The following is an 11,257-nucleotide window of genomic DNA, read 5'->3' on the forward strand; positions in this document are numbered from 1 at the left end:
CACGTGCGGCTACTGCGCACACAATTCACAAACACAGAAAATAATTTTTTTTTTGGTTTGGACTGGAGTGTACTTTCGGGGGTTACAGCACCCTTAACGGTCAAGCCAGCCGGCCCTTTACTTATGACACAGGCGCACGCTTGGCACTACTTTGTTGATGCACGTGCGGCTACTGCGCACACAATTCACAAACACAGAAAATAATTTTTTTTTGGTTTGGACTGGAGTGTACTTTCGGGGGTTACAGTACCCTTAACGGTCAAGCCAGCCGGCCCTTTACTTATGACACAGGCGCACGCTTGGCACTACTTTGTTGATGCACGTGCGGCTACTGCGCACACAATTCACAAACACAGAAAATAATTTTTTTTTTGGTTTGGACTGGAGTGTACTTTGGGGGTTACAGCACCCTTTAACGGTCAAGCCAGCCGGCCCTTTACTTATGACACAGGCGCACGCTTGGCACTACTTTGTTGATGCACGTGCGGCTACTGCGCACACAATTCACAAACACAGAAAATAATTTTCTTTTTGGTTTGGACTGGAGTGTACTTTCGGGGGTTACAGCACCCTTAACGGTCAAGCCAGCCGGCCCTTTACTTATGACACAGGCGCACGCTTGGCACTACTTTGTTGATGCACGTGCGGCTACTGCGCACACAATTCACAAACACAGAAAATATATTATTTTTTTAGCACTTGGGGGGAGCACCCCTGATGGACAGAGCACCCCCTGGACAACACTACAGCACTCCTTTAGGACTGGGACACTGCACAGGACTTTGGAGTGGACACAGCCCCTATGGAGAACTGACTGCACAACACAGTCCAGCCAGCCCCTATGGACTTTGAAGTAGTGGACACAGCCCCTATTAACAACAGCAGCACAGCACAACACAGCCAGCCCCTATGGACTTTGAAGTAGTGGACAACAGCAGCACTACACTACACTACACTACACTACACAGCCCTAACTCCCACCCTCCCTCTTCACTGTCCACGGCCGAGTGAGAAAATGGCGCCGACGCGGGTACCTTATATAGGATCCAAAACCCGCGAGACTCGGAAGGCGGGATGATGACGTTTTGCCTCGATTTCAGATCCGAGTCAGGCGGGAAAAGTCGAGCCTGACTCGGATCGGACTAGGAATGGGGGGGCTCGGGGGGGTTCGGATTTCAGAAATCCGAACCCGCTCACCCCTAATATATACACTAGGTAACTATCTGTGCTCTCTCACATCATGCTGAGGCATTTATGATTTGAGGAATTAAATAATATTACAATATAACACTTTTATTTTTTTAGAATTTCTCTTGTGACATTTATATGACCTTTTAGATATGTGACCTTTGCATATCTCTAGTGAAAACATGCTGAGCTGCCATGCTGGTGCTAATCTCATTTAACTATATTTTAACTCTTTAATAAGGGATTAAGGAGGCACACTCAAAATACTTTGAATCCTATGTTTCACTGTAAATACTTGTTAACATTTTGTATTAGGTATATCTCAAGTCATTTGTAATAAAAGATAAATTGAAAACAAATATACAGACGTAACTTTTATCGTAGAATATATTTATTCTCAATAAATGTTTAAAAGTGAAATGCATTAGAAAAATAAAACGTGTAGTGCAAAACACAAATTAGGGTGTAAATCACTGATCTTTTAAGTGCTGACGTCTAGTTGGACATACATACATATTTTGTGTTTTGTGTAAAATACAAATTTATTGGTACTGCTTTTGTGCACATAAAGTCCTACGGTTCCACATGTATGCAAATCTGGTTGAATCTTGCATTTACAACTCTTTACACTTAGAGGAGCGTAATGATTAAGGGTGTGCAAGCATAGATTGAGTGGGTTGCGGTTAGGATCCCGACAAGCAGGATGCCGTCTGCCGGAACCCCGGCATCGGAATCCTGATTGCAGAGACAACACCGGTGCCAAAATCCCAACATGACTGCAGGAAGGGGGAGGTTAGGGTTAGCTGACATCCCGTCCATTGGTATTTCATACTGATTCCGAACTGCAAGGGCGTGTTCAGGCAAATGCGATTTAGGGGCTGATCCAGAGTTGATTTATGTATTACTCCAGTGCGGTCGAACAAGGGCACCACCCATAGAGGGCGCACCCCTCACCAACATCCCGATTTTCACCCGCGGGCCGAAGTGGCCCACGGGTGGTCAAATCGGGCGGTTGGGGAGCTGTGCGGTGGTGCCAGCCTGTCAATCATTTAGGGGCAGAGTCCCTGAAAACGGGGGCATGGGGTGGTGAAGCGTCGTCCTTGTACGCAGCTTCACTGGCTTCAGCTGCTTGAAGACACTGGCCATCCTGAGTAACCTGAAGGTTGCTCAGATGACCGATGGTCACACAGACTGATCTGATGCTGCATCCTCGGTTGCAGCAGGGGATCACAGACGCCGGCAGGAGGCGTCTATTTACACAAGACACCTCCTGCGGCATTAGAATATTTAGTACAACGGCTGCATCCAACGACGCAGCTGCTGTGCTAATAGCGTACAATTCTGAATCAAGCCCTTAGTGAGACCTCAGCAGGGATCATCTATCTCGCAGGTGTCCACCCTGATGATGATCGTCCCCTGATGATGATCGTAAGCCACTTCTGATTGGCCGACTGCGACTTGATACCTCCCGCTGACTTAATTGATGTTTGCAATTGATCCACAGCAGAAGTATCCCATTTGATTTTTTGATTGTTACACAACATATATTTATATTTATTTGAACTTATTTGGAACTTTAGTTTTGTATCTCCTGCTTTATTTATGTTACATGGTAAATATGACATTTGCATTTATTGACATGTGACTCTTATGTAAGAAATGGGTACTATAACTTTAGCGTTATTACTAACATCTCCACTCATGACTACCCCCAAGTACATATATCAGTCCCAAGTCTATCTACATATCCAGCATATGCCCAATCTGCCTTTACTGTGCCCTTTGGTGAAACCACCTCCTCTTCTTGGTAGGTCACATTCCTTATGTATGCTGAAAGATATGTGATAGAATTTACTGTACTGACCTTTGGCTTTACAAGAAATAATGAATTGAAGCTTCTTTCCTATTTTCCAGTACTCAAGTCAGTACAGAATGATGTATGGGGATATTACCTCGCAGAAAAGAGGTACAGAAGAAGAAATGTAATCTTGCTTCCTGGAGAGGAAATAAGTCAGATGTGAGTACAAGTATCATAAAATTAATAAAAAATTAAGATTTCTCACTCTGATGGGAAAACAAAGTATAAATGACAAAAGTTATGCAGAATGTCAACATAAAATATTACAGTCCTTGTAAAAGTCTGACCATTTTAAACATTCAGAAATGTTGAATTATGAATTCTGGCCCTGATTCAGAGCCTCCTGGTCGCTCGCATAGCTGTGGGCAGGGCCGGCCGGCCCATTACGCCAGGTACGCATCCGCGTACGGCGCCAGGCTGTAAGGGCGGCCGCATCATCTCCTGAGACCCGCGCGATCCCCCACAGCTGCCGGCTTGGGGGATTGTGATGTCAGTGGAGACCTTCCTGCTCTGTTAGAGCCGAAAACTCTCTGGGGCTTGCGGCCACAAGACCCTACCACAAGGGTCTCGTCGCAAGCACGTCGCAAGCCTTGTGATGTCAGTGGGGCCGCCCCCAAACGGCAGGTGAACGCCTCCGTTTGGGCAGCTACCCCCCCGGCCCGGCCACCAAAGGGGGCGAGCTGTCACTCAACATCAACAGCTCGTCCCCTTTGGTGCGAGACCCGGAGCGACGCATTGCCCGTCACTATCCGGGTCTTGCGCATGTGCACTCCGGAGCCGGCTCCGTCGTGCGAATGCACTCTGGGCCACCATCAACCCGGTTGCGAGCGCTCAGCGCTTGCGACCGGATCTGAATCAGGCCCTCTGTCCTTTGAGCAATTCAGACTAGACTTACATTAATTACACTATTTATCTTAGATAGCAGAGCCGTAACAGGGCACGGTTGTACCCCATGCCAGCTCTGGCCACTGTGCACTCAATGTCATGATGTTGCGCACAAGTCGTCATTACGTCGCACAGGAGGGGGCATGAGTGACAGCTCCAGTAAGTGCAGCGCTGACTGGATGCCCTCAGGACGTGTGATTGGCTGTATATATTGTGCAGGGTGCCAATCTGGAACGTCCAGAGAACCCTCCACCGGTGCTGCAGCAGTAATCCTGGCTGCAGGGTGCCATTCCAGGCACCCTGCCAGTCAGGAGCAAGGGCTGGGGTGGGGGCAGAGCTGGCTCCAGGGGTGTTCGACCAGTGTGGTAACACAGGTGTGCCACCCATAGAGGGCGCATGCCTCCCCAAAATCCCGATTTCAGCGGGATAGTATTGTCCCGCTGTTTCACCTGTGGGCCAAAGTGGCCTGCGGGTGGTCAAATCGGGAGGTTGGGGAGCCCCACCGCCGTAGCTGTGTGGCGGTGCCAGACCCCCCCGGAGTGTGAATGGATGCATCCATTCACTGCCGGGAGAGGGCTTGGGAAAGCCCGGTCAGTGACGGAGGGCTGGGCTTTATCCCCTGCCTGACGTTATTTGGAGGCGTGCCATGTGGGCAAGCCACCAAATAACATCACTTAGGGGGCGTGGCCTATGGTAATGAGGCCACGTTCCCAATTTCAGGTGCATGCGATGGAGCCACTCGCGATTGCAGGGCGCTGCTTACCAGGCCGGCACAGGGCGCTCAGACCCCTGAAGCTGGCCCTGGGTGGGGGACTATGCTGCCCACAGTGCTCCTGAGCTCCTTGCGACATCATCAGTGGCCCACAGCTAGTTAAGCCTGTTGGATAGTGTTGGGTAATTCTATATGTTTTTTTAAATATAATTGTCTATGGAAGCACAGTCTGTGTTTAAAGCATTAACTGCTAAAGAATGACTATAGAGTGAGAAGCAGAATAATGAAGAAGGCACAGGTACTGATTCAGAGATGACGTAGTGCAGATGCTTATGCAGTTAAGCAATGTCTTTCTTCTGTGCATGTGCAAAGAGTCCGGGAATCCGCGAACCCAAGTGCCCTATGACGTTCGCAATGGCGTATGGCATCGCTAAAGCTTGAGAAGGAATTTGCAATCCCTGGGCCTATTAGGGTAAACACTGGAGGTGACCTAAAGCAATCACAAAAAGGGACCATTTCATCACACCGCGGGGCACAAAGGGAAGACTAAGATTAGCATTTGCATATTCCCGCAACCACGATTGAGAAAGAACCTGCAAGCGCAGCTGCATTACCAACCCTCTCTGTATCAAGCGCCTAGTTGTTAGTTTGCCCCATAGAGGTTAAAAAAGATTTGAAATAATGTCTTACAGTCAGCAAGTAGTATGGGGTAACAAGTGGACCAATTTAATTTTGCCCTATTTTCGTCAAATTGCAAATGACTAACAATGAAATGAAACAAGTGTGTAAAGTAGTAGTACAAGAATTGCATTTTAGATATTAGTCCTGGCACTAGTTGATACTAATACATTGCACCTGCTCCAATATTATGCTAAATGTGTTTTGCAACAGATACCACCAAACCAAATGAGCCAACTGGTGCTACAAAATGTACAAATGTGTATAAAGTCTATATAAAGTCACTCAGTGCTGGTATCTCAATTAAACTGTTGTGTAGTTTACCAAAGTAGACTACAAAAACAGAATCAATGGAGGCATCGCTAGAGAGAGAGACTACAGTAGCGATCTGTAAGCCAAATAACAAAAAGGCACATCTTGTAATAAACACAATGGGTCCGACTGAGAGCTGCAAGCAATCCACAGGGAATATCCATGTTCATGTAAGTGAATGATTATTGGCAACTGCGCATGCGTGAAAAATTCTGAAATTTCCTATGACGCATGCGTTACCCTTAGTGTACACACAGAAGTGCTATTGTGATCGGGACAGATGGTAACAGAAAGGTTAAAGAAAGTGATGGGTGTTCCTGGACGGTGACTGGGAGGCGGCTAGTAGCTCATGCAAAAATGGTCTGTTCAGTGGGTGTATTACAGGAGTGTCGATGCAAGTGGCTGCATTCATAGGCGAAAACCCGCAAGCATTAAAGGCTGTGGTTACCCAGAGACACTGCACCTGCCATAGGGCTGGTACAATTTTCATTGGTGCGAGCGATGGTGGAGAACAAAGAGGCACCAATCAGTATTGTCACATGCATGGAGGCTAAAAGTGGGCGTGTCAGTCCTTGCACATTTGGCCGTATGAATGTACATAAGGGAAGGAGTTTGCAGACCATTTGCATAAAGTAGCAGAAGGGCGGCTGCCAATACATGTGTGACTCAGAATCAGGCCCAATGTTATATATGAGAAAAAATTAGGTCCTAGAAAGCACTCAGGAGCTCATTCAGACCCGCTCGCTCCCAGCGTATGCAAATCCAGCACACACTCAACAAGGCAGGCGATCGTACGGCAAGACATTAGTACGCCCACTGTGTCTTGGCGTGCGATCACTTTGTGTATGCAGACACCCACCAGCCATTCATAAGACACCCATTTGCGCACGTCATCTCCTGGAAGTGCATGAAAACATTAGTACATTGAGCACCATCGGATGTGCTCACAGTGCTTGAGGTTGACTATACCCTTCCTCAAGCACTGCGATCACTTCAGTGTGAAATACAACCAGGTGACATGTACAATGACTGAAACACTCAGGCACGCCTGCATTCATACCTCCACTTTCCCTGTTTCTATTGCCCTGCCCGTTACCACCCACAAACGGCCTCTCCTGTCACTCATTCAACTGGGCTGTCTATGCTGGGCGAGGGAGCGCTTCCCGATCTTTCGCTGTGGTTCGCGCATGCAAATTGCGATGCATACACATGCGCAAATTGCAAAAATCGTCCATCTACGAGCGATAGCACCCTAGCAAGCAGGTCTGAATCAGCTCTTCAGTGCAAATTGTTCAAATATTAACTGTCAAAGATAAAAAGATAACAATTTAGAAACATTTGAATACATACATGAAGGCGCAGGGCTAAAACTATTCAAATTACAGCATTTTAGTCCCACCCCCTCCTCGTGGACCCGCAAATAGCAGCATTTTGACAACTGCATCTCCTCTCCGGGATCCTCCTGATGAGGAGTTAATTAAAGTCGGCAAGTATGTATGTAACACTTCATTACATTCATTTATTGTGCAATGTACTACTGACACTGGGGCTGATTCATTACGGATTGCAATTGCAACAGTGTACGAAGATCAGCCGATGGTGCATACTGCGCATGCGTATACGCCGCAGTGCATATGCGCAGCTCAACATTGCATTGTTACCGATGTATATGCGGGATTGTGAAGTCCTACGGATGTGAGAATAGTGGTAGTGGGCATCTCTATGCTGGCTGAGCAGTTGAAAACATTAGCATATTTTCACAGCAGAACTGCGTGCGTAATCGCAACTGCGATCGCAATAGCGATCCGTAATGAATCAGGCCCACTGTTAAACCTGACGTACACCTGGTGCAAATGGTACTATTTGTCAATGGACTGCATTATATGCACAAAAAGATGCTTTCTTTACTTGTGTGTTTTCCTACGTTCCTTCAGAAGACAAAAGCGTCTCATTTTATTTAGCACCACCCTTAGCAAAACAAAACAAAAAAACATTTCATATCCCATACTAATAACAATGCCTCATTTGCAGTGCTGAACACATTCACCTAAATATTTAACATTACTTAAGCTTGCCATACACGCTACAATTATCGTGGTGATCAGCCCGATATTCGCGGATCGCCCCGATAATTGTAGCGTGTGTGCGGGCGACTGAGGGTTAAATATTGCTCGGACTGTCCAGCATGCCCGTCCGATGCGATATTTAAGAGGTAAACTGTCGGCCGCATCGGGCAGTGTATGCCCTGCCGCTGACGACAGACAGACATTTCTTGTGTTCCTTCCCATGGAAAGACAGGGAAATGTCTCCTCCCCCGGGGGCAGAGCGCGGATGTCGGGCTGATACACTGAGTAATCTCACAGTGTATGCCGCGGACTTCTGCAACTGGCAGGCAGCCAGATAAAATGTCTGTCGGTCTGACAGGCATTTTATCTGGACGTGTATGCCCAGCTTTAGTCAAATTGCTCTCATTAAAACATCAATAGTCTATGCGCTTAGTGCTTTATTCATCTTTCTATTTAATTGTGCTAGAGTAGAGTATCATAAATTGTTTTTAGAAGATAACAGTTTCTTAGCTGCAGTGCTGTGTTTCAGGGTTTTTTTCGTGCCCTTTAAATAATGTAGAAAAGTAATAGCTAAGTTTATATTGTGCGTTTTTTTATCAGTGGCACCTTTATCGCACTAATGGATAGAAAGTGCCCGGGGCCAGCACTGGAATGCTGAAAAACACAGGACCACTGATTGTAGAATGGAAATAAAATACACTGATCACCGCTGATGTATGGGACTCAGGAAAGTGATCGTTCTTCTAGGTATAGGTGGCACCATCTGATAGCCTCAGCTACAGGACACAGAAGACCAAAGGAAGAAAATCCAATACTTTAAATTGCTTTTGTTAGTTGAACATTTTTTTTAAAAGCATTTTATCACACAATCACTGAGGAATGTGGAAAGGGAAAATTCAGTCCTATGTGTTTTTTACATTTGGTCATGATAACTGGCTGCCACATAAATCACTCCATAGCATTTATTCTGGTTTTACTGTATATCTTTGAAGACCACCTGACTAGCTTGTTTTCAAAGGGATACTGTTCATTTTTCAAAATACATAGGGATCAGTGCCGGATTGGTGCATGAAGGTCCACAGGGGGGAATGCAGTGGTAGGCCCCATGCTTAAGGGGTGTAGTCAGCCACCGGGAGGATGTGGCAAGTCAGCACAAAGTGCATGGTCAGACCCCTGTGTTTTGGTTTTGGCTTTGGTACTAATTCATCATTGTGTTTCGTCTTGGTTTTGCTAAAACCACCCTCACATGTTTTGGTTTTGGATCAGTATTTAAAAAAAAATATATATATATATATATATATATATATATATATATATATAGAAACAGCTGCTATCATATAATTGGACCTGGTTTTGTTCCTACAGTATTATTAACCTCAATAACATGAATTTCCAGTCACTTCCAGTTACCTTTGACCACCTCACAGCTCACAATATTGTTCACCAATATTGGCCAAAGGCTGGCTGGCTAAAATAAGCAACAGAGCAGCAGCACTAACACACGGCAGTACAGCAGTGGCAGACAGGATGGCAGTTTAATAAACTATATGACCCCATAGAAAGAATGTTTTTTATTAATCAAGAACTAGATCAGACAGAGGCCTGAGGGCAGTATAGGGAAATGGAGGTGGAGTATGTAGTGAAAGGTAGGTAAATTGATTGATTGACTAAGACCATTAAATTTGAGACTTGCGCTTGCGAGAGCTTTTTTTGAAGCAACTAAGAAGCTTTTGGGGGGGGACAATACGTCATTTTTTTAAAAAACATTTAACCCATTTTTTTACAGGTAAAACCCACAAGCAGCCTTCGCATATCTCACTGATATGTGTAGGCTGCTAGCTCGGGAGAGATTTGCAGAGAGAAAACACTGCAATCTCGGGTGAGTAATCTCTTCTAAACTTGCAACTCGGGGGGAGATATCTCAATCTGCATCACCATCGGAAAACTCACTTTCAGCTAAACTCACTTCTTAGTAAATTTGTGAGATGAAAAACGGGAAATCACCCGAGATTCGGCGATGCAAATCGAGATTAAAAAAACTAAACACGACCAAACTCGAACCTTAGTAAATTTAGTAAATTTATCCCCTGGAGTCCACTTCTATGGTGTTTTTTTTTGTGTGCCCAGAGCACACAGTGCCCCTACCTAAACAGTGCTGGAAAAAATATAATGGTCTGCTAAAACAGGGATATCCCTTATTCCTGTATGCAAAATAGTAGTGGACACAAACTGGCTGTCAGACCAAACGTCCTACTTGGTGGCTGCAAGTACTTAAACAGTCAGGGAAAAGACAATCTGGTTCTCCGGCGTGTAAAACAGCATAGCTTTATACCTATGCAGTTTTACACGCCAGAGAACCAGATTGTCTTTTCACAGACTGTTTCATGATGACAGACCCATCTTTTGAAGTGATACAAGCATTTGCCCCATGTTTGTCCCTTAAAAGGTTGGGAAGTATGGTAAAGCTCCCCCACAGGGAACACTCCTGCAAATATAAATGCGTACTGTGCTGACCTATTAAATAGGCATGTAGTATGTTTCTCTTAAAAATCCTCACTCCTTCCCTTAGTTGGATGAGTGGCACTTTACTCCCAAAAAAACGTTTTAGGAGCAGGGAGAAAATAATGGTGTAGTAGTTTAAGATAATTTATTTCTCACACAACATAAAACACAGAAAAAATGCATAATTACATCAAGATGAAGTATCATAGGCTTATCTAAAAGTAGATCTGATAGCGGGGCTCACCACTGCCTAAACGCGTTTCGTCCCTTGTGCATATATTGCCGGTCACATCCAAGATGGCACCTGGTTGCCGATTACCGGAAATGCAGTTTTGGGCATTAATACTAATTGACTAAGGTATATAAGACTGGAATAGTCATCTCTGAGGTATCCTCCTGACGAAGTCCGTCAATACATGCGCAAGGGACGAAAGGCGTTGGGTCAGTGGTGACCCCTGCTATCAGATCTACTCTTAGATAAGCCTATGATACTATGATAAGCCATGACACCCCCTAGGCCACCACCACTGCCCTAGGCCAAATGTTTCTTATTGAGAAATTTAGCAAAAATAATTAAATTAAGTAAATTGTGCTTACCTTTCCTATGTAGGGTCAGTTATGTGGTGGTGGACAGGGTTACTATTCTGTTTGTCCACGTATTTTATGATTGTCAGCCACCAGCTCTATTTTTCCATATCTCATGTACCATAAATAATTTGATTTGGTCCTGAACCATCAACCCGTGCAAGTGCCCCATTGGCACCCAGTTTGAGAAACAGCTTTAAACTATGATTTTGTATAAATTCTAACATGTAGAAGTTACATCCCTTGGAGGACATGGACAACAAGCTGAGAATAGATGTGATCAAAGTCTTAAAAATCTGACATCCACTATTTACTCTCTGCTGTCCCAACAGATGCCTGAAACCTTTTTTCTATGTGCTGTATTTTTTCTAATGGAAATCACATCAAACAAGTTGCAATTATCTTAGTCTTGCCCAATACCTATTTCCAAAGGAGCCTTTTCACATCAGAAGATCACACTATAATATTCAA

Source organism: Taudactylus pleione, unplaced genomic scaffold, assembly GCF_031769625.1.
Source record: "Taudactylus pleione unplaced genomic scaffold, aTauple2 ptg000201l, whole genome shotgun sequence".
Lineage (NCBI taxonomy): Eukaryota > Metazoa > Chordata > Amphibia > Anura > Myobatrachidae > Taudactylus > Taudactylus pleione.